The sequence below is a fragment of the Rhopalosiphum maidis genome, chromosome 1, assembly GCF_003676215.2.
Source record: "Rhopalosiphum maidis isolate BTI-1 chromosome 1, ASM367621v3, whole genome shotgun sequence".
Taxonomy (NCBI): domain Eukaryota; kingdom Metazoa; phylum Arthropoda; class Insecta; order Hemiptera; family Aphididae; genus Rhopalosiphum; species Rhopalosiphum maidis.
The window spans coordinates 57,744,561-57,770,179 of record NC_040877.1 but is presented as its reverse complement, the minus strand read 5'-3'; the positions used below and the strand labels follow the sequence as shown (position 1 = coordinate 57,770,179).

The following is a 25,619-nucleotide window of genomic DNA, read 5'->3' as shown; positions in this document are numbered from 1 at the left end:
GTCTAATTATTGTTGGCGCCATGCTGCACCGCTAACCTTCTACGGTAATCAAACTACAAAAATGAATGGACAAAACTTTCGGTTCACTTACACATGTCTTCGTCAATGAGACGTAACTCTTTTCAACCGGACACTGATAAAGTATCGGGTACCTTACTAATGAATTTAAGTATATGTGCTAAATACAAATACATTAGCATCATATCAACACACCATGCTTCAATTCGAGTCACACCTAAAATCCATCGCCGCAATTTAATCCTGAAGAAAAATAGGATATTTTTTCGAATAGAGTGAATACAACTCTTAGTTAAAGTTTATTAAACTATAAAACAAGAGATTAAACATTGTTCTGCATTTATGACAGAAGATTTTTAAAACTTTTTAGTTTGATCAAAACTGATAAATTAACACCGTTTTACTTTATCTATTGTAATTAAAACAAAAATATAACGGTAGACATACTAATATCTATAGATATTAATAGTAAAAATAAATAATTAAAAAAAAAAAATTAAATAAGCTAACAGAATAAATACAAGTTACTGTACAAACTTCAAGTACTTACAAAAGCTTCTTATAGACAATTACTTACTAACATTCACCGAAAATTCATGCAAAACTACAAAATTATTATCATGTAAAGAAATCAACATCAAAACTTATTTTCTAAAGTCTTTTAGGAATGTTTCTGTTTTGTCTTACACTAGTCATATAAGTTGAAGAATAATTCAACTTTTATTTTATCGGATTCACTACTTGAAACGTATTATCAAATCCAATTTATATTGGATCAATAGCTTAATATGTTTTTTGGATTTCTATCTTTCTCTCTCAATCTTTTTCTCTCTCTTTAGGACTAATAATTCCAAAAATAAATTAATTTAAAATCAAAACACACAATCCAAAAATGTTCTGAACACAATCATATTATCACGCTAATCATATGTTAAAATAATAAATATATAAATAAATAATAAACAACGTATTTGTTTATTGATATTAATTTTGAATATCATACTATAAATGTTTATAATATCTTCTACTTTCCCGAAAGGACAATCATTTTAAAACCTACTTAAACAAACAAAAAAAAAAAATCCTGGTAAAAATAAAACTAATTTTAATAACTTACAGCGCTTAATACCACAATCAAAAATATCACATACATTTATTTATTGCAGAAATAGAAATATCATCTATGGAAGACATATTTTGAAATTTCAATTTGTATTTATATCACACTATTCTTGTATTTTTAGCAATTACCTCATATAATTAAATATAATAAATATGAGAAACTCATTAGAAACACATTATCACGCAGTTGTTAGGTACTTTTATTGATGTATCAAAAGGTTTTGTCAAGGTGTGACGTGAAAGCCTGTTTTATAAAATCAAAATCATTAATACAGAATATTCATTTGCTTTACTTTAAGTTAAAATTTACTCATTCCTAACAAATAATAATTATTATTATATTTAGTTAAAACAAATGACAACATTTCAAACAATTCTCTGCTGAAAACGATAAAAATATATTCATCAAATATGTTGTCATTATTATAATTGATAATGCCTATTATATTTCTATTATAACACCTGACATTTAACAACAACCAAATTCTCGTGATATTTATGAAAAAACCACACTTATAAAAAAAACCAACTTGACATAAAAACTAAGAACTATTAACACTCTGTTAATTAGTTTGGTTTAGCTCGTCTTGATTTCGTGTATCACAATATTAGTAAAGTTCTCAATACTCAATACATAACAATAATCAAAAGAAATAAATTTAGAAAGTTTGCGTACATCTTAAATACCTGGTTATAAAATGTATTTTAATACAATGCAATAAACTATAATTCCATATATAATTTAAAAAGACCTTTATATTTTGTTAACCATTTTATTTTAAATATTGGATAGTATAAGTCTATATTAAATACTCATATTTTTATATTTTTTCACACAGACTAATTTATTTTGAATAAAACCATTATAAAATTATTTATTTATTCAACTTTGATATCAGAATATTTATTTTTTTAACATTTAGCTAAAATTGTTTTTAGTATTTTCTTTTAATTATACAATAATCATAACTGTGTTTTTGGTAACCAACGGATGAACAGTCATAGTAGGGAAATAAGTTGTTTAAATTTATATTTAAAAACTATCAATAGATCACTTTTTTTTAATTGAAGAAACAACCAAATTTTCTTTAATAAACTTCACCTACCTCCTATCAGACTAAAACCTATCGTAGAAAAGTACAACTTCTATCAATAATTACTATATATAGATCGCTTAATAAACTATTACCGAAATAACAAATAACAATTTGTCTATCAAAAGAAATAAGAGTGCTACAACCAGATTTTTTTTTTGTTATCTACTCATTTACAAGTATCACCGTGGACTTCTATTTTGAATCGCTGTCGGCAAACATAATATTAATCAATTCACAATAATAATAACAGATAAGTCCAGATAATAATTTTAAAAATAATTAAACATTTATATTTAATATTATTAGTATCAATTAAAAAATAAATTTTATCGTTGTTTTAGTGATAATATCTTTATTTCGACTTAATTTATTTGATACTTCTATCTGACAGTAGCTGCATGTAATATACTAGTATGTACCTATTAAGAGTATATTGACCTTTTTTTTTAAATTAGCGAGATAATAACTGAACGAAGAAATAATAAAATAAACAAAATCGAACATATTAAGATAAATACTATTTATTCATTAAATTTTCTCAATTATAAAGTTTGAATTGAAGTTATTGATTAGTTCCACTATAGTAAAACAAAAAAATAAATAATTATTTTTAACGTGTAATAATATAGTTGGGGTTAACCTAAATTGAAAATTTAAAGAAAATTGTTATAATTTTCTTATAAGCATTTCTGAATAACTAATCGAATTAAAACTACATTAATAAAGACCATCAGAATTTAAAATAATATAACAAATATGAAACAATCATAGCAATTTCAATAAAAGATAAAATTATTGAATACGCGAAACGTGTATGACTTCATACTTTGTGTTCCTACAATAACCACATGAATGTAATCATATAAAAAAAAAAATGAAGAACTAACATTTAATATTATTTATTCTACTTACATATTATCAAATATTTTTATTGATGTGATTAGTTTTTACGATTAAACCTATATATCACCATTATTTTATAATATAAAATATTATTTATATTATATATGAGATACGAGTATATTATTTATTACACATGTATATTGTTATTTCAAGTCTGGGAATTTTCACATGCGATTATGTTTGTAAAGATAAGTACCGTATAAAAAAATTATGAATTTATCTAGCAAACATCTTTTTTTACACTGCACAATTTTTAAGTTCAATTATTATTTTAATTTTTAATATTCAAAATCATAACTTTTACATGTCACCTTGAACAAGAAAAATGTATCTTTTTATTTATTTTATAGTAGAATTTATTACTCAAAACTGTAGGTATCAATGATTACAAAAATATACTTGATTTCAATATTAAACTTATAAACAATAATTAAAAATATTCCAAGTTTTTGAATAACTAACGATACTATAAATAAACTATTAACAAAAATTTGTATTCAAAATATTAATTTAATCATAAAGCAGATGTCTATTTAATAATAATAAAAAAAACGTACACAATTATAACCACCTGAAATCCGAATATGGAGTATGGTGGATTTTCATTAATCAAAGTAATGAGGCGTAAATAAACATTCAACGTTTTAATAAAAATTACTTCAAGGATATTTAATTTCATTAAGTAAACTAAATATTTTAAAATTAAAATTTCAAATTATTATTAAATCCCATGACTTTGACAATTTTGTTTTGAACATTTTTAAAATCTTTTTCACTCTTATATTTTTTTAAACTACGAAACAATTTACTTTAATATGTATATTAACTATAATTACATAAACATATACTCATTACGCTAACAATTATCATTATTATTTAGTGTTTTAAATTTGTAATTAACTGTGAACTTTTTCAGTGAACCGTAATTTTTGTTAAATTACAGATACATTATACTATCAACCATGTCTTGTTTTCTAGGCTTTTAACGCGAAATTACTCCTTTTACATGGATTTTCACTCAATTAATAAAATAAAATCTAACCAAAAGTCATCTGAATGTACTTATGTACACATCATATCTTATAAATATTTAAACTTAAATTTATTAAATTATTTTGATAGTTAGTTGGTATATATATATATATATATATATATTCGGGAAAAAACCTTAAAGTATTAAGTATTTAAATATAATTAATGTAGCTGCATTCAGAGTTTATATTATGCTATTAATTTTATAAAATCAAGGTAGATATGTAGATACACACTAAAAGGTTAGGTTAGGATTTTACAAGGCATTTTTATTTTTTTGTGTACCTACCTTAAAGTAATAAATAATAATAATAATAATAATAGCAATAATAATAGGGGATATAGGTACTAATACACATAGCTTTTATTAGAACATTAAGTTATTAAGAATATATATATATTATATGCATAGGTATTTATATAAAATAAAATATTGAACAAGTCAGTTATATTTAAATCAAGTACCAAAAATATATTAGTGTTATGATGCACAGTGATATGGTATATAAACATTTTTTTAGAAATGTTAAATCGTACTTGAAAAATATCTAAAGCAGTATACCATGCTTCAATGTGGCATTTCCCAATCAAATATTAAAATTATTTGCAAGGTTTTTAATCTTTGATATTTAATTTAAATTGTTAATTTATTAATAAAAACATTAAGTAATATATTTCTTTACTATTCATCAGCTTACTAAACTATATGGTTCCAGCTATCGTAATTGTATACTATCCGCAGGTGCAGATCCAGAGTAATTATTAGGGGGGGGCAGCATTTATATTTAATTATATTATTAAATTATAATTATTACCATCGATTATATATACAATTTATATATATATATCATATATGTATTATTTTAATTTTATTATATACATAATCAATGCTATTAGTATAAATATTTCTTTAAATTTTAAAGGAATTAACTTACACAACTAAAAATTATAAAAAAAACTAGGTAGGTGCATTAAAAAGAACACTCTTTATTTAAGAACAATTAATAAAAATTATTAAAAAACTATTGAATATTAATAAACCAACAATAATTATAAAACAAAATCTAATTTTCTTTTTGTTTATGAAAAATATTCGACATATTTTGTTGAATTTGTATTTATTGATTCGAAATATTCAATGTTTGTTTAAAGAAATTTCCATTGTAAATGTTATCTATAAAACTATCTCTGCGTTAATAATTATTACAATATATGTTAGTATGTGAAAAAATTTAACTAAAATACATCTATTATTTATAAAATGATATGGGTCTCACACTTAATTACTAATTATTCAAAGAGATACGGGCGTTAAATAATAATGAAAAAAATTGGTTTGCGTGGCAATACAACGCGAGTCGAGATCTCAATAATTTTACTAAATTATAATTTATAATATGTATTCAACAAGAAGATATACTTAATTTTAAATCACACCATCGTACTTAAGTACATACTAAGGATTATGAAAAAAAAACTGATACTTCGGTCGGCATCCGTAGTGTCGTCAGTCGGCACAATTGGAAATTACAGAATTATAAATAAAATTATCCGCTAAACAATGTATTTATTATTATTTAATGTAAATAAAAACTAAATATAAGATCCTAAACTATAAAAAATTTATTTTTTTTCATCGTTTGACATATTAATAAAGTAAATTGACTTTTTTTTCATGATTTGGAGGGAGGCATCGCTCCCATGCCCCCCTTTGTATCCGCGCCTGTCTATCCGACAGAACATCTTCTAAACTATGAATAATTAGAGCAGTTAGGCAATGTTTATTTATATTAGCCATAGCAGTCATACACTTTGTAGTCTCCCAAAGAAAACAATCTCAAATAAATTTTCTCTGGATCAAATATTAATATTTTTTATCACACATTACTAAGAATAATATTACCAGCTTTTCCCAGATTGAAAAAAATGCTTGGAATCAATAGATTTTAATTAATTTTTAAATCTTATAAATAAAAGGATATCAAGTAATTACATATTATGGTGGGTGAATTTTGTTCCTATAAAATTTGAATACACTTCAAAAAAAATAATTTGAAGAGTATGATGACTACAAGCCAAGTGTATTATATTATGATCAAATTAATGTTCTAAAATATCACAAGCATTACCATTAGAACATCTAGTATAAGATGTAACTGTTTCAAATACAAATTATACCTATGAATAAGTGACCAATCTCCGAGAGTATACAGCTAATGAAACTTTATATCAAGTTCCAATAGATAGCTTAGAAACTCCAAGAAATTTTCAATGTTTATCCATTAACTTTCGGTCTACCAGTTTATCGGAAAGTAGTTTTGAATACCAATGTATAGTTGTAAAATTTCAAATCTAAATTAAGCCATTTTAGTTTTATATCAAAAACAATATCGACTCATGGAAATTTTGATGAGAACGCCAAATTGAATTTTGATTCGTGTCATAATTTTGACGTATTTAGAGAATCTGTTTCTACAGAAGATATAAATAAATGCACAATATATTTGTCACTGATTTTACATTTTTGGATTACAGATAATTGTTTTGTAATATGAACGATTTATATTAGACTAATAAAAACTGACACTGAACAAACAAACACACAATAAAATAATATAATATATTATATTAATTTATAATTGTAAATGTATACCAAAGGCACTCACAGTGTTGTTCAAAATTAATAATATTATATAAGTTAAATTGGATGCAACTATTTTATTAAATCAAAAAGTGCACCAATAATTTATTTTGAACATATTATTTAAATATCTGAACTTTATGAAAAATATTATTGTTTATATCAACGAATCGTGAGTATGGACTAAAATAAATAATAATAATGTAACATTAGTTGTAGGTACTAATTAATACTTTCAAAACTACTTAAATTATTCAAATTTAATGTAATTTTAAATCAATTTCTTTAACTAAATAAAATATATAAATAAAATAAAATGTCCTATACACACTACAACAACTCGATCGATTAAAATCTCGATTAAGTAGTATAATTTAAATTTACTTTTATAAATCAGTTAAATATAAGAAAAATATGTTTAGTAAACACCTATTCAATCCGCCTAGCTACGGTACTGTATCGTTAATTTAGTACTTTGCTTCGATATTATGACTTGAAAAAGTTGGCTGAGCTAGATTAAGACCGCTATCAATTATTATTAAAATACATACAAAAAAAATGACTACATTTTTATGACGTACTAGGAAATTGAACATACCCTAACATGTGTTAGTATAACTAGATAGCTTATCTGGAACGCCGTGTGTTTTTAATTTTCGTATTGAATGCATTTTAAAAGTATCACATCGAAAATACTGTCCCAGTGATTACCATAAACACCAGTATAATCAAAATAAAAAGTCTTGTTTAAAGTGCCCATTAAGAAAGTTAAAATCGGTTGACAAGAATTAAGCGTTTCAATTTATGGTTAGTGGTTACAGTGAAATACAAAATCAATAAACGAATAACCATACTTAATATTGTTTCAAGATAAGAAGGATACAAAATACTGGTACGGATTCAGATAATTATACGTTTAACGATAATAACACGTACCTACACAGAATTACATATTCATCCATTATATTTTAGCGACCAAATTATTTTAATCATGGAATAATTATACAGTGTACAGTGTACTCTCGATTATCCGTGGTTTTCTACGGAACGATGAACCATGTACACATACTGCTTTCACATAACGTTGTTGACAATTTCAATCGTAAGTAAAATAAGTGTTTTCAAACAAAAACAAAACCTTGTTAATGATTTTTTTGTCAAAATATAAATATTATAAATATTAAACGTCATCATTTTTAAATAAAAACAAAAAGTGTTCTCATTTAATTTTTTTTTTTAATTCTTTATAACCTTACACAATTTAACTATAATATTTTTTAATTATTGAATTATTGAATTTTCGTTTCGATTTTAATTTAGCGGACTATCCACGGAATTCGCTTACCCGTGGATGCCACGCCACCCTATTACCCGGATAATCGAGAGTACACTGTATAAAATATAATACTGTCTATATTATTATTTAACGAATAGTCTATCGGAATCGAAAACTTAAAAACGAATTTTCTTTGAAATATGAGTTTGCGCACTCCAAACCTATAATATATTAAAATATCTGAGAAGTATGTCTAGACGGTGTCGAATACAATCTAAATTCGCCCATACAATAAAATAATATGTTTGTTGAAGTTAAATTTGTATTATTCACCGGTGCAATGGCATTACGCGCGTGCCAAATTCGTCGGTCCTCTGAGTCCTCTCAATGTACATTGTATGCCAAAATTTGCTTTGTGCAGTACATCATATACGAGGATATCCGTGTAACCAAATGCAGGATAGCTCGTGTAGAGTTTAAAATTATAAAAAAAAAACCTTGATTTTAGTTTATTGACGGTTAGGTATAGGTGCGTTGAAAAAAAAAACTAATGACAGAATAATCACCACAAGTTTTTTTTCCTGTTTTTTTCCCTCCGCCGTCGAGCACACACTCACTATACGATCATTCAGATTTTAAGCTCTTTCCCAACTTCATTTTTGCCCTTATCCACACATACAGCGATATACCTATATACTGAAATTATTATTGTGTTGTTACATCGACCGGATATACCTCCGTTTTGACCGAATAATTGAATTAAACTCGGACAATGTCGGCGGTGAAAAGATTTATTACGAGGTGTTATATTATAATATTATCTACAAATACATGTGTAAAAAAAGGATACCAACCTCTTTTGTTTTTGGGGTTACAAATTTTAGATACACCGCGACAATCGTACGGTGCATGTACACGTGTATATAAAATAACAATATAATTTACCCGGAGAATCCTCAAAAAGTAAAATCTGATAAGTGCGAAATATTTTAAGTGTAAGAGACAAAATCAAAAAATAAAATGAATAAACAGACGGTGTGTTCAAAATTAAAATATCGAGAAATTAATCAATATTACTAAATAATTTAAACATATGGTATTGCAGGTTATGTACGTAGCGTTATAACGTGCGTATCCGTTAAATTAGTATTTAAACTTAAAATGTAATAACCAAAGTCTAAAACTAAAATATTATGGTCATAAATCATAATTCATAACATTTAATAAATAACAATATCACAACAAACCAGAATCTCGCTTATATCTCTCTTTAGATATTTATGATTACATTGACTAATAAGATTTAAAAAAATACATACATTCAGCCCACAAAAAACATGGATAAAAGAGATGGCTTGCCATGTTGTATAACATGTATAACATTATTCTGTCTTTAATTTTATATCAAAATTATTTGAAGAATTAAATACATAAAAAAAAATACTCCTTTAGTATAATAATATATAAAACACCAATCTGATTGATTCATCATACCCTATACTCGACTTTAATTTTTTCATCGTACTTTACTTTAATGAATTAATAAATATTAAATTTCCAAATAATTTAGAGTTTAACTCATAGTTATATTAAAATGAATACAGGAATGTTTTGATTTTTGAATACATGTTGAAGTAACTGAAGCTTAAAGTTATTTATTCAATAATTAAATATTTAATTATATTTGTAGTGTTTAACATCTCGGAAGAGTATTAACGTAAAAAATATAAGTTTCAGAAAACAAGCGATAAAAAAAGTTTTGGTTCAAAAAAAATATGACTGTTGTATAGTTTATTTTAATACATATCCATTGTATGGATATTTAATAATTTTTAGTTGTGATACATAATTTTGGAAACTATGATTTGTAAATAGTAGTATAGCTCCTTAATAATAGCAAAAACCGAAAATAAGTTTAACTGCTAATTTAATTGCCATAATATTTTTTTTTAAATATCAATAAAACATGATATAAAATCAATTTTAATTTAATTGAAAATATCTAAGATATAAATAGTTATACGTTTATTTAGAATACGTATTACATGCATGTAGCTCGTTAATTCGATTATCCGTATGATGTGCACAATATAATCTAGCGAAAATGTGTCTTTGAGATGTTGTGCTTTGATATTCATACGTAGTCATGTAGTCGCATAGAAAATCATAATGGATGATCAATGATCATACTTCTATACGTTTTCATTTCAGAAAGTTATATAATACATCTTTAGTTGTTTATAAGTTATATAATAGTGAATAATTAGTAGTATACCACGCCGTATGGGGTTTTCAAAAGAAACCATTTTTAGAATTTCCTTAATACTTAAATATAAACATCCAACATTCACTAACACAGCGGTTCCCAAACTGTGAGGTGCGCCTCCCTTGGCAGGGGAGGCGCGAGCCGCGTGGTAAAATTTACTGTCAACTTATATTGTCATAAAAATAAAAATGTTTGTATATTTAAATACTAAAAATTTGTTATTTAATTATAGGCGCAATTATTGTTTTTAATTTTTAGGGTGGCGTGAACTAAAAAAAGTTTGGGAACCGCTGCGCTAACATATCTATTATATAAGTATACAGTGTTAAGATTCAGTTAATAAAATTTAATAATATTCGTGAAAATAAACTTAGAACTTTCGAAAATATGTCAGATTTTATTTTTTCCAGTAGGCAATCTTAATTTCATATATTATACTGGTATAATGAAATCATAAAATATAACACTATAATATACTGATAAATATTTTAATAAATTTAAAAAAAAAATATTTTTTATAAATTAATTTTTAAATATTTTTATAATTTATAGCGTGTTTCATCTATTATACTGTGTATAAAATCAAACATTATTCGTACGTGACTTGTGAAGATATGAACAGAACAATAAGACCGCAACTATCCTGCAATTTAAGCATTCCGTTCGCACCTCATGTAGGTTAAAATATGATCGAGACGATTGCCATATTATTATATCTTACGTAATATAACGTATTCACAAGATAATAATTATTAGCTTTGTGTTACACTAACAAGATCGTTTCTATTTTACTCGGAACGAAAATCTTATTTATATTTGTATTTATAAACATCACATTCACAACTACTAACTGCAATAAATTATAATAATATTGATGACATTTAAAATTGATTATAGGTATTGGAATTTCAATAAATTTACGATATCCTTTTCGCGAAATTTTGCTACGACGGCGACTCTACGATGTTTACACGACCGCAATAATGAGATCTAATATAATATTATCATATCGTAAAGCTAAGTATTGATTATGCGATTATATTCTGATCTCACACACACACACATCACCTCGTGACCCGATAGATATAATATTAAAATATCTTATTCTCTTGTAGCATTAATTTAGTTGCACATCAAACGGTTTCTGCTCTTAGGCAGACATATATATATATATATACGTTCTTGAAATCCATTTATTACTCGTCGGTCAACTAACCCACTCCTATACTCCGTTTGAAGTGGTTTATAATGATTTGGTGACTCGCGTGCACACGTAGGTACTATGTGCTGATGTAAGAACTAAGTCCGGTGGAAAATTGTGGGTCAACACTTCCCTGTAATGTGTAATCACAGTATTTTCGTCGGACGTAGAACTCAATATTTCAGATTTTTAATATTTTATTATTTACGCTACCCAGTTAGAACGATTTTCACGTTTAATTCTAGAACTCATAAAGAAAAAAAAAATTAGAGTCATCCCTGTTGTACGTAGGTGATAAGTTACTGGATAGATAGTGTCACCACGATCACAGTGTATAAGTATTTGTGGATGCAACGCCTAATTTAAGTGGGTAGCGCTATGGCGAACGATAATTGTAGTCCGTAGGATATGGCTATACAAATTAACGAGCTATAGATATTTGAAAATAAATTTGTTGAAATTTGTTCCATATTTTAGTGTAACAAATTCACTGTTTGCAATGGTACCTCTCATTTCAAACTTTATTTTTATGCAATACGGTTTAAAATTCACACATCGCCACATCGACCCTACTGGATGGTGAACTAACTCAATACCTCGGATGTCACCGATCCACGTTCCTCATCCCACTTTTTTATTGCACCACATCGCCCGTCACCGATCATGGCAACTAAACAGGATAAACGAGATTCCTAGAATAACAGACTAAGGAAAACGAAATATTCAGGGTAGTAGACTCGGGTCAGACCGAGGGACATGATTATTCAAATGGATTAGTGCATAATTGTACGTAAATATGAGGCGGGGCCGTCGCGTATACCTCATCCGTTGTAGCTAAGCCAAATGTAAAAACGATGTAAATCCCTTTGAAGATAAAAGTGGTGCACTAGGGGAAGTAATGTTTACACGATTCCCCTGAAGCAAGTATCAAAAACCGCGTAAAGGACTTCAGCCACGCCACGATGGAAACAGATGATTATGTCATAATGACTATTCTATAGAACTCTATTTTCGGTCGCCGAATCAGATATAACAAATAGGAATAATAACATGTAATGTTTATATTATTGTAATAACGCAAAAAACGACGTAAAATACATTACGACATTGCCAACGTCTCGGCGGGGCACATCTCTAAACGTTTATGTTATTATATTATTACGTTCCATTAAATGTATTGGATACAGCGTCTATAATAAAAAACACCTGTTTTTCGCGGTTATGGATGTACATTTCCCGGACGAGCGTACGCCGTTCTTTCTCCTTCATTCTTTTTACACGGAAACAAACCTAGTTGTATTATTGGAAAGCCATCTTTTCCTCAGCACCGCGCTTGTGCCCATATAACGTTACGTGTACACTGAAGTGTACGCACACACGCGCGCCCACACACACTTATTTATGTTGATATTGTATAATATTATATATGTATAATACAGACCAATACCTACAACCTACCAACTCCGAATGCTTATGGATACCGGGGTTATGTGTTTTTTTTTTTTTTTTACTTATCCGCATAGAAATGAATATACATAAGCGCGTACATAATATATATTTACGCGTGTGTATGCGAGTATATATTATGATAATATACCGATGAGTCCCAGTCGAATAACATAAAAAAGAAGATATTATTTATATCTACCTAAACATATATGTGGCAACAGTTTGGAAGGCTCGGAGAAAAATTGAATAGCGTACGATGAGGTTTTACTTGAGTTTTATTATATGCATACTATTAAGAGTTCTGCGGTTTGAATGACTTACTCTAAGAAGTAGGTAACAAACCAGACGATGATAAGTACTGCGAGTATACCGCAGTTTATAAATTGTATGTAAAAGTAAAAATTAATTTAATTATAATATGTACTTCGATATATTATCGACCATACGTATTTTACGATAAATTATGATGATTTTACAATCTATACTACGTTTGATGTTATTATACAATGTACATCGATGTGCCGATGTCATTGCTTAGGTCTTCAATTTAATTTCGATCTTTAAGAGTAAATTAAGCGCACACTATTTCTTTAGTCTAGACACTAGAACATTATTTAATATTATCTTTGTCGAGATTCAAAAGCAAATTAAAGGTAAAAAAAAGTACGCATACATTACCAAGGCCTCATTATTAGTACTAGAAAAAATTCGTATCTATTATGTTTATTTCGTTATTGAAGAAGAATATTTTTAAACTAAACCAATTATAATACAGTTGTCTTCCTATAGATCACCATCGTTAAAGCCGTGAAAATGTATTGAAAAAAAAAATTATTCATCACACATTGAGTATCCGGCCGGGTAGATTACAGCTCGTATGAATTATTATTTTATGGAACCCGTTATAGATAGATCCAACATGACGTGCAGGAAAACGGCAACATGACAATATTGCGATAGGTACACGCGCGGTTATTACGATATGGTCGTGCAGTTTCATTCGGCACACACGCATTGCATTGTCGTTAGGCGTATAGGTCCGTAGGATTATTGCGAAACCTGCGCCAATATCGTGGCATTTTCATCGGATCCAATAACGCGGAAAATGGAAATTCGAGACAAATTCAGTAGGTACACCCGATTATTATACGTACTGCGATATAGCCGTGCAGTTTCATTCGGCTCATACTGTCGTCGACGAGCGCAAAAACGTTTACATAATGTTCTATAATGGGTTTACAGTTTCGCGGGGTTTAATGAACAGCGTCGTGTTTTTTCTTTCCGTCTTCCTGTTTTGGGTTAACGTCCGCCCCGCTATATATTTCCGATTACGCGCATGAACACGGCGACAAGCGGCGCGGGGTTAAGTCTATGTGTACTGTCGCGCAGTCGTCGCCTCGCGCATTCTTCTATGCTTCTCATCCCTTTTCTTCTCCGCGTTTTTCTTCTTTGTCGTCGTCACTACCGTCGTTTTTTTTTTTATCGAAAAGCAACTCTCTGGTCGAACTTGCGCTGCTACAACTTTGTGTCATTTGTCACGAACAGTTGTTTTGCCCGACGCGCAATAATGTAATGCATATAATATATATATATAAGTGCATAAGTCTACAGGTACGACTCGAAATTGAAATATTTAATTACGCGGTCTGTGCGGACTGCACATTTAGAAACCGAAATTTGTCAGCGGGCGTATTATTATTATTATCATCATCATCATCATTATTATTGGTGTACCCCATTCGCTAAAACACTGTGCATGCATCGTCCACCATCAGTTCTAATGGAAACGCGGGAAAATACGTTAATATAGTAATACATATTATTATTACGATCGATTTTCTTGTGGTGTACGCTTAAAGTCTGTGTATCATATAAAATCAACGGCGTTGCCTGTATAGTATTATGAATATATATGTATGGCAGTACAATGTTTTTGGGTTTTAACTGGCACTAACTTTGAAATTCGGAAAACATATTTATACATCGTTTCATTTCCAAGTGTCGGTATCATATTACAATGATCAACACGACTTTCTCGGGGAGCATCCCATTAATTGTTATCATGTGTAAATGAAACAAATCAAATTTAAATGACATCAATACGGCGAAACGGGAGCAGATGAAACTGTACGAGTGTGTTGTCTTTTTCTCGAAATTTGACATTCAACACGCGTTGAAAAATAATATTCATTCTTTATTTTCCTCCACAGTGTACCTACGTACATTCGATATATTTTATAAATGCAAAATATTTTTATTATCGTCGTAGAAAAAAACATAATATAATATACACGTCCAAAACATTATCATCCCCAATGAATAGATATCGTTATTATACTCCCGTAAGTGCTTGATATTATAATTTTAGTTGGTCTGAAAGCACTCAAATGTCAAGGGTTTGAGAGTTAACAACATTCATGAATAAGCACGGCACATACTATTATAGATACCGTGTTATTACACTCAATCGTATAGGTAGTGTACCTAATATTTTTAATATTATTATTATTATTATTATTATTTCTTTTTATAGGAAATATTAATAATTTTAAATGGGAAAATTATTATATTAAATTTAATATGAATTTATAATTGTATGCAATATGTATTTTTAAGTCGATGTTTGGAATAAATATTATACGTATTTCTTGCTGTTAATATTATATAATGTGTATATATATATATATATATACATATCTAATCAGCATTTTGTATTGAAATAATAATTATATAATATGAATGATATATATATATTTATATCTACATATATTATCCTTCGGTTTTTTTTTTATAATTTTTAATTTGGTGTAATTTGTCGGAATGATTTAATATTATTCATATTTTCATTCCATAAACATTATAAATATAATAAATATTGTCTTTAAACCAATACAGTTTTAATTTATTCTGCGGTATTCAGATAGGTTTTTTAAATACACTATGAGTCTGTGACATATATATCTTCAGTAAATTAACTGTACAAGAACGTATAATATGACTATTAAAAATATATATTCTACTTCTGGTATGAAAGAAATCGTACATTTTTTTTTTGTTTTTTTTAGTTACCAACTCTCTGGATTTCTTTGTTTGTTTAACCACCCTCCTAAACCCAAACATTAAATACCGAGCTTTGTTAAGTTCATTTATTTTTTTTCACTACGTCCACATCAATATTAAGTCCAGTAGTTCTGCCAGCAACATATTTTAATACGGACGTGATGTGCCACACAAATAGCCAACATTTACACTTTGGACGTGTGCTTAAGTTTTTTTTTTTTTAGGGTTTAAGTGCTACAAAAATAAAAAAGGACGTCATGTGATAAGCAAATAGAAGTGAAGAGAAAAAAGATGGTTCCCCGGCTTATGTGTGACCGTATACGTAACTTTTTCACGAATCATTTTTCATAAAGTTTTTTTTCCGGGACACTTTATTTTTTTTTTTCTATTTTCATAAGCATATATTTCTCAGTACTCGGTGGGATTGAAACACTATAGAAGCGTACAATATACCTACGTTATTATGTGAAGAAAATAATTTAAATTCTGTAATTTGAATTTCGGCACCTTTGCATAGGTATGTATTATAATGCTGCAGAATACAAAATACCTACTTAATATAACATATTTTGTGAAAATGAGTAAATCGTTAAAATCGTAAAGATAAAAACAAATTAACTAAAATAAATTTATTTTTTTTCAACATATAAATAACATTCATCTCACGCGATTAATACACCGGCAGTTGGTAATGTTAATAGTTGAAATAACGTGGAATGTATAATGTCTAGGCGTTTCGTAAAATGACAATATAAACCACGCCATGTAAATAATTATCATAATCTTTCGGTATATTAAGATTAAATCGAATGTAAATCAGTCCGAACAATAAAGTGCGAAGATTCATTTTGAAGATATTATCCAATAGTAGAGGACTATCTCCGATAAGCTGTATAATAACGCGGCTGTTAGGAGTGAGGTAAACAACATCTCAGAGATTCAATTAAGCTTTTTTTTTATTCTTTTTGAGTTCCGGTAAGCATATTACTAAATGATGATGGACTACATTATTAAATAGATATCAGACAATAATTAAATTATATGATTTTTGAATACGTCATGTAAAATCCGATTTTTTCATAATTACAAATATCTTATATACATATATTATACAATTACATATATATTATAATAAACGCAGCCATCACTTTTTCAAAATCGATTATATTTGTTCAAAATACACATGTATTACGCCCATATTACAACATTTATTTTATTAATATCACTATTATAGTATACATTAAGTTGAATTTATCTTTGCCCAAAAACATTGAATTTATTATATTATTATAATATTTAATTTTATAATAATTTATTACGTTTATAATATAATATATTATTGTTATTGGCTTTTAAGTCAAAATATTGGAATCCCATAAAACAGTGCAAATAATAGATTAGTGGTATAAAATAAATAAGCAAGAGTATCTGAATGTTTTATAAAATATAGTAATATACATACGTAAAAGTATCAAATCCTCACGAAAAATATTATAACTTATCACTTATGGTTACTATAATAAGTCTTACAACTAAGTAACTAAAATTGTTATTCTTTGTTTGACTTTAAATATCTTATTTTTTTCTAAATTTATAATTAAAATGTCTGTAAAACAAATTGTGTGTATATATTATAACCGTATTAATAACTTATAAATTATGAATATTTTTGTATTGAATTTTTAACCTTTTTAACCAAGTCAAATTTATCTTATCGAATTAATAGAGGCAAAAAAATTAAAAATAGTCAGAATATTTTTAAGACTATAGATAAATTCAATATTAAAAATTAGTGATAATTTCAAACACTCGCGATTATTTGTTTTTGAATTACAACAAAATAATAAAAATGATTTCATAAAACCTAGTTTTGTATAAAAATTCACGATTTTCCGTAATTTGGTTTTTCCCAATTATTTTGAAAATTACTGGGAATTTTAATTTTGATCTCCTTAAACTAGATTCACTTTTATACTAGAAAAAATTTTAAAGTTTATAATTAAAACATTTTTTCTACTGTACATCGTGTACGCCAAAAACATTTCATAGTAAAATAAATAAATAATCTTATATTATAAGATAAAATAAAATATTACCAATTTATTATACTAATTATATTTTCAACATGTCATCTTTAATTCATTAGTTATATTTAACGACAAACCTACTTACATTTTAAAAAAAATTATTATTAAAATATGAAACTTGTTACTTTTATTATTTATTTTTCAAGAATGAAAAAAAAATTGTTAAATTTTAATACATAATTGAATGCAATAAAAAAGATTTAAATAAAATGAAGTGTCGTATTTAAATTTTATATTTCTGTTAAATTAATAAAAAAGATAAATAAAATGCATGTAATGGTAATAATGGATTTAAAAATTCGTAGTTCATACCTATTGTATAACAACTTGATTAATATAGAATATTATAAGTATATAACGTTTAATTATATCACATATCGGTTGTATCACTTCCATGTGATAAATACTTCAGAAACAATTATTAAAACGATTATTTTAAAGTTGTCCATATTTTTTTATTATTATTATTATTATTACGAGTATAACATATTGTCCATTAGTGTAGTGTATACTACACATATACTATTTATAAACTATACATATACATATTTTTGTATTTAAAATTGTATAATTATTTAAACAAAAAAAATCATGTGTGTGAATATTATAAATTGTCGATTAAAAATAAAATATATAATATATATAGTATTAAGTAGAATATGATTATTTTACTCAACTGACATGAACTATATAATATGTACATCTTATAATGATAAATGAAGATTTAGAAGAACTATATAACATTGTTTATCGGTTTATAATATAATTATGTAATTAGAATGAACATTCACTTCACTATTAATAATTAACATCACACAATTAAAGTCTTATAGAATTTTAACAAAAAATATTTTTATTGTTTTCGCGTACTAAATGACACATAAAAATATGCCAGAATTTCGTTGTTATATATATAATATTATTTATGTAATATCATCATCATCGTTCTCTTTATCTCCCTAAGGGCCGGTCGAGTTTTTAACCTGCCGTTTATTCATAAGAAGTGAGATATCATAAAACATACACATAGTTAGCAACAACGGAATAGCTTTTTCGATTTAATAAATTTTATGAGAAGTATAAAGTATGAAAAAAACAACTATGGGCCAGAAAACAACACTTTATGAATATAATGTCTAGAATACACCCGATTTTCACTATCCCCTAAACAAAAGCATTTCAAAAATTATACACGTACAAGAACTGTTGTGTACGAAGAGCCGTAGGCGAGGACGAAGATGAAAGATACGTAGCAACCCTCCAAGTAAAAAAGAGTAACAAGAATATGGGGGGGGCGGGGTGGTAATTTTAACTTTTATTCTAAAATATAGTGGGTTAGTAGGACGTATCCCATACGTATAAGGGATGGTAAAAAAATAAAAACCGCTGCCAAACTCGAACACCACAGTAATGGTGGAGTATTACACTGGTTGTAAAACCATATATTAAGCGACTCCAGATAAATACTTCGAATTAAACAATTAAACTATGGAAATCGCGTACAGCTATATATAAGTAATTGATAGTTTAAAACTAAATTATTTTTATTTATTACATCGTGAGAAACATTTCTTTTTGTACATTAAGTAATTATGATTTATTCAAAGAATTACCATAATATTATATAGATATTTAATAAAAATCGTTTCTCCGTGCGAAAACAACTTCTTGCAATTTATCTTCGGGTTTTCAAAATTTTCCCAAAAGTTATTAGAAAATTCGAAAAATAACAGTATAAGCTTAATAGTAAAAACTTTTTTATAAAATCTTTAACTAATAACTTTTTAAATAGTCCACCTAAAAATATAAAGTATTTATAAAAAATGCAATGTAAGTCTCTTCATCTCAATATATTCTTTACTACTTTAAGAAGCTTAAAAAATGACTGTTTAATTTTCATGATAAAAAATTTAAATGCTTTATTTTAAAATTAAAGATTTTCAAAACTGACTTAATTAATTTATAAACTTAAAATTAGTTTTTTATACGATCAACGCAATTTTACTCTCGTATGACTATTTTCAAATGTTGGTTGTATGAATAAATTGTTTTTCGATATAATATAGAAACCAATTTTGTGTAAACAAGATTAAAAACATCATAATATAATTCACCATCTAATTATGTAATTAACTATAATAATTACTTTATTATAAAATACATGTTTAAATATTTTATCTAATAAATATTAACATATAGGTAGGTACAAACGATAATACTTTCTGATTGTTTGTTTTACACTTAAGTTCAATAGTATATCAATATAACATTACATTTAATAATATAGCCAATTTTTTCGTATTTATATTTCCTGCAATCTACATTATCTGATAGAATTTAGAATTTCAAAAGTACTTATGCACTATTTTCATACGATATTATATTTTATAGAAGGTGTAATGATACATTCGCGCTAAGATTTATTACAAAGGAGCAAGTATAATCGTGTGAAATTAATTAAACAGTCAAGGATTGAAATTATTAATATCCTACGTTCTTTTTTCATAAAAATTTTTTCTTCTCTTAGAAGACTCTGTTTTTGTTCTTCAACATTTTAATGATTTTGTCATTATAGTAGACTATGACAGCTTTCATTATTGCCAATTATAGAATATGAAATGTATACGAAAAATAAATATTACCTATATAGATATATAGGAAAAAAAAGTTCTGAAAATTAAATTCGCCTTTACCCTTACTAATCTCAGTATATAATAGTCAACGAATCACGATCAAAAATACATTTTTCGTGTATGCCGAAATCTGATAAGCGATTTTTGTTATCTTTAATTATTGAACAATAAATTGTCGTCAAATGTGATCACAACTACACATTAAGTTTCTCAAAACTTTCTAGACACATTGTTAAACTAATAAAATGGTAATTGGTCTCAACCAGAAGTTATAGTTTTTCTAGTGGTATGCGCACCATAAAAATACGATTATCTCACCACAAAATAAATATATTATACATTCTTGTACATAAAGAAAATCATTTAGAAATAAACAATAAGTAGAAATATAAATTATAATCAATAAACTTAAATTATTTATTTTTATACTTAAACTATAAAACAATTTTGGCAGATATACTCATAGTATACTCATCATAGATAACATTTCAAAATGTTTTGTAAAATTATATCCATTGTATTTATGCACTACTATAATATATTAATTTTGACACTTAAACCAAAATATATTTTTAAGGGTTCGGAAAATGGTAAAACAGTCTTTGTAGATTTTTAAATTTAAATTACTTCCCATTTTTTCTTGGTCATATTATTTTTATTATTATTCTGTATCGTATCAATACCTTTTCAAAAACTCTTTGAGTAATATTACCGATATACTTTATCGTCTATCCCTTGAACATATACTTTGCCTTTGACTTCCAATCACGTCTAAATAATGCTTTTTTAGTCCCTAAACTACGGTCCAAAACACCCCCAATGTAAAGATAAATTGCGTTATCAGAATACAAGGGTGACTGGATAAACAAACTATACTCTAGGATAAGTACATAGTTCAAACTAAATAAATCAGTCATTTTATTTTTTAAGGCTATTTCTAAGAAAATATCGTAATTCATTTTCAAAGACTTAAGTGCAGATTTCTGGTCAAACAACAAAACAAATTTGATTGAATCATCTCAGATGACATTCAATCTTTTGAATAATGTGCATAAATTGCATTTTTCAACATTTATATTATCATACTTTTGATACGCAATATAGTATATTGATGTATCTTAATATCTAGTCACATTAAAAATGCATTATGAGTATCCATTTGTTACATACATTGATCCACCATATACTTCAATACAATAAATCAAAAACAAATCATCAACGTCTAAACATATAAATGCGTACGTTTCAAACGACTAAACAGATTTCCACTTCAATTTTTCTACGGCGATTGAAAATTACTTCTTAGGTACTCTACTTAGTTAACGAAACAGCTTACGATAACAAAATTTATTTTAATTAATTGTCTCGGGTATAAAGCCTAGGTACATATTCTATTTCAACGCAAGTTTTGCAACTGTAATAAAATTTAACTTTATTTTTTTGAATAGTATTTATAAATACTCTGGTTGCCATAAAATTATATTATTCTTTATAAATAACCAAGTTTGATAATTAAAAATAATGAATGCAAGAATGAAGTCCCTCTAGTAAAAAATAATAATAATAATAAATTGTTTAAATTTTGCAATAATTCAAATTATAATAAACGGAGTAACATATTATTATACCTATATGTAATTTATAATTAATTAATTTTTAATTTAATTTAATATATTTTAAATTTGTTAGTTTTTATAACTGTAAATTAATTTTAAATTCCACTTATTTTATTTTCATTTATTATATTAAATACGTACGTGATTGGTTTTTAAAAGCTTAAAACATTTAAATACTAAAATATTATGTTTGTATGATTTACACATGCTTAAACTACAAATCGTAATATTTATATTAATTTATATATATATATGTATATATGTATATATGTATCAGTATATATATATATATATATATATATATATATACTGGTACAATAATACATGATAAGTCATTGGTTCTTCAAAATATATTATTAAAATTTTAAAAATTAACATGTTGTCTAGCGGCTAGACTTTAGCCCAATAAATTACAAATATTATAATTACAAAATTTAACTGACATTAAAACGAAAATCGTGTTAAAAATATTTTTCTAACCATTAAAAATTAATATAGATTATCCTAAGTTAATGATGAATCGATCCTCATAATTAAGATTACAAGTTTTCATAATTTAAAATACAATATACTAGAGTTTTACAAAATATATAAATTGGATGATGTCTCGAATTCTCGATATCCAATTAAAAATTAAAACTACTTTAATCATTATTTATGATATAAATAAATAATATAATACAATATATCGTATAAATATTTTCTAATACATTATTTGTAGTAACTACAGTCCAGAACGAATAGATAATCAAAATATTATTTACCTTCGTCGTAAATTGTTTTCCACTTATATTATTTGTTCATTTAGTTAGTTATTTTTAAATATCAATTAAGATAAGGTAATATTCTAATAGTTTAAAACTATACAAATATTTTTAATCGTAAAATACAACTTTTATTTTTATAAAATGTTTTTATTCTTTTCAATACATTTCTTATATAATAATATTAAATTATAAATTGTTTGTGTTTCAGATAAAATTATAAAATAAAATAGTTTTATTTTAAATTAGGTATTATAATTAATGTTTAAAAGCGAAATCCATACATATTATAGGTACACACGGTTTAAACAAATTATGCTTGTCGAGTGTATAATAATTATTGTAAAGAACAAAACATACATTAATGTTACCGCCTACCTACACATCAGGTTGAATATTATAATATAAGTACTTAATACTTATCATATATTTATGTAGGTACTTTACTTAGTTATTAAACACCATAATATGTCCTTAACTTAAATTAAACACAATATGTAGCTAATTTAATTAGAAGGCAAAATAAGATAAATTCTAATCAATTTTCAACTTTTCTTATATTCTACAAAATATTTCAAAAATCAAAAAAATTTACCAAAATCGAAATACGAGGAAACTTAAACATTATTATTTTTCAAGGAGTGAGCATTTTCCCAATTTTTCCATCCACCCTAAGCATCAACTAAGTTTATCACAACATTATAATAGTAATGTCAGAGACGTACCTGTTGAATCAATCGCATATACGTCGGCCTGCAAAAGGCTAACGAGGAAGCAGCACGCAATGCACGCGGCATGTGATTCGGCCGGCCGCCACATTACTACTAACGGCGGGACTCTCTTGCAAACTCGGCGTGTCGCTTAAAACTCCACCACCACCCATCGCCGCCACCCCTGACTTATAACACGACCGATATAGCCATAATAACCGCATGCGTGTTTAAAAAATAAAATGTTCCCGAAAATACGTGTTATTACCGGAATGACCAAAATCGTTGTTAATATTGCTACAATGGGTAAGTATGGTTCTTATCCAAAAGCTTTGGTAATAAGTTATAATACGGTTACATAGAAAAAATGAAATCCGTGGAAAGTTTGTATTATTTCAGGTAAAATAAATATAAACATTTTACATAATTTATTATTACACATTTAAATAGATAGATACAGGTTTTCCCATATGGTTCTATTGAAAATGTCAAACAGAAATAAATAAATAGTCATTAATATCATAATAATTTATAATAGGTATACGTCAATACTTAAATTTATTGGTTTTTAGAAACGATGAGTTTCTAATTTTGAGTTATATATAAACTTAAAAATTCAATTCATTTTACTATAGTTTTATTTTGGTATTATATACCTATAGGTTTTGCAAATTTTTGAAACACTCACTGTTAATTGTAACTTGTATATAATTTTAAAAGTTAAATGTATTTCAAATTATTTCAAATAATATTTTATTTTATTGTTGTATACAGATTTCTTACATTTTTTTTAGAATAAAATTTTGAACTATTTAATCTTATTTATTCTTGGAAAATATATTTCCTGTTTTATGTCCATGGAATTTAAATCAATTAATAGAAAGTACTAATAGTATACCTACGTTTACCAAAGACTTTATTTGAAAGTCGTTAGTTAGTATTAATATTATTATGAGTCAACTTTAAGATATACCAATTATGTTTATATATTATTTATTATTGGTAGAGATTTAGTAGAATTTTAGTGGAGTGAGGAAACTTATATTATGTCTTAATACAGGTTAAAGATACATACCACTCTAATTCTCAACAGATCTAAATATTTACATTTTTTTTTTCATTCCCTTTCAATAAAATACATAATATGTTTCGTATAAAAAAATAATATATTACAGCTAATAACAATAATCAAACATAATATTCGTATAAGAGTAAAAAATCAAAAATGGATTTTAAACTTTTTATTTTATCAAATAACTAAAGAATGTTTTCGAAACGGGTCGTCTCAACGATAAAAGTAAACTATTAAATCCAAAAATAGACCATACATAATGCAAATTGTAAATAATGCTAAACTATATTCGTCTCAAATATTTCAAACTATAAAATAATAACACTCTTCAAACGCCCAAAAAGGACCTATAATCTCCGCCTGTGATAAACAATATTATAATATATTGTATACAAACGGTGCAGAGAATTTCTGTTATTCAAGCAATTTTTAATGTTACTATAACTTAATTTCGAACGTATTTTATACTTACAGTTATATACAATACACCATGAACGGGGACGGAAAATTCGGATAATTATTGCTCCTCTGGCTATTTAAAATCGAACATGATACATACCAACATTTCTACCCCCGCCCCTAGAAAAATACTAGTGGGGCCTATGACAACAAGTATTTAAAAATAATATATTATGATTTTGAGCACTAAACGAGCATCTAACCTAATCGTCG

General features: G+C 26.3%; 1 protein-coding gene across 1 annotated transcript in view; it reads right to left on the bottom strand.

The window, feature by feature from the left end:
* Positions 1 to 23,974, bottom strand: part of LOC113561127 (protein CEPU-1-like) — a 146,241-nt gene extending 122,267 nt beyond the window's left edge. Inside the window, exon 1 of the mRNA XM_026967360.1 lies at positions 23,891 to 23,974. The gene's annotated coding sequence lies outside the window, so the exon portion shown is untranslated. The remainder of the gene's footprint in view (positions 1 to 23,890) is intronic.
* Between the last annotated feature and the right edge of the window lie 1,645 nt (positions 23,975 to 25,619).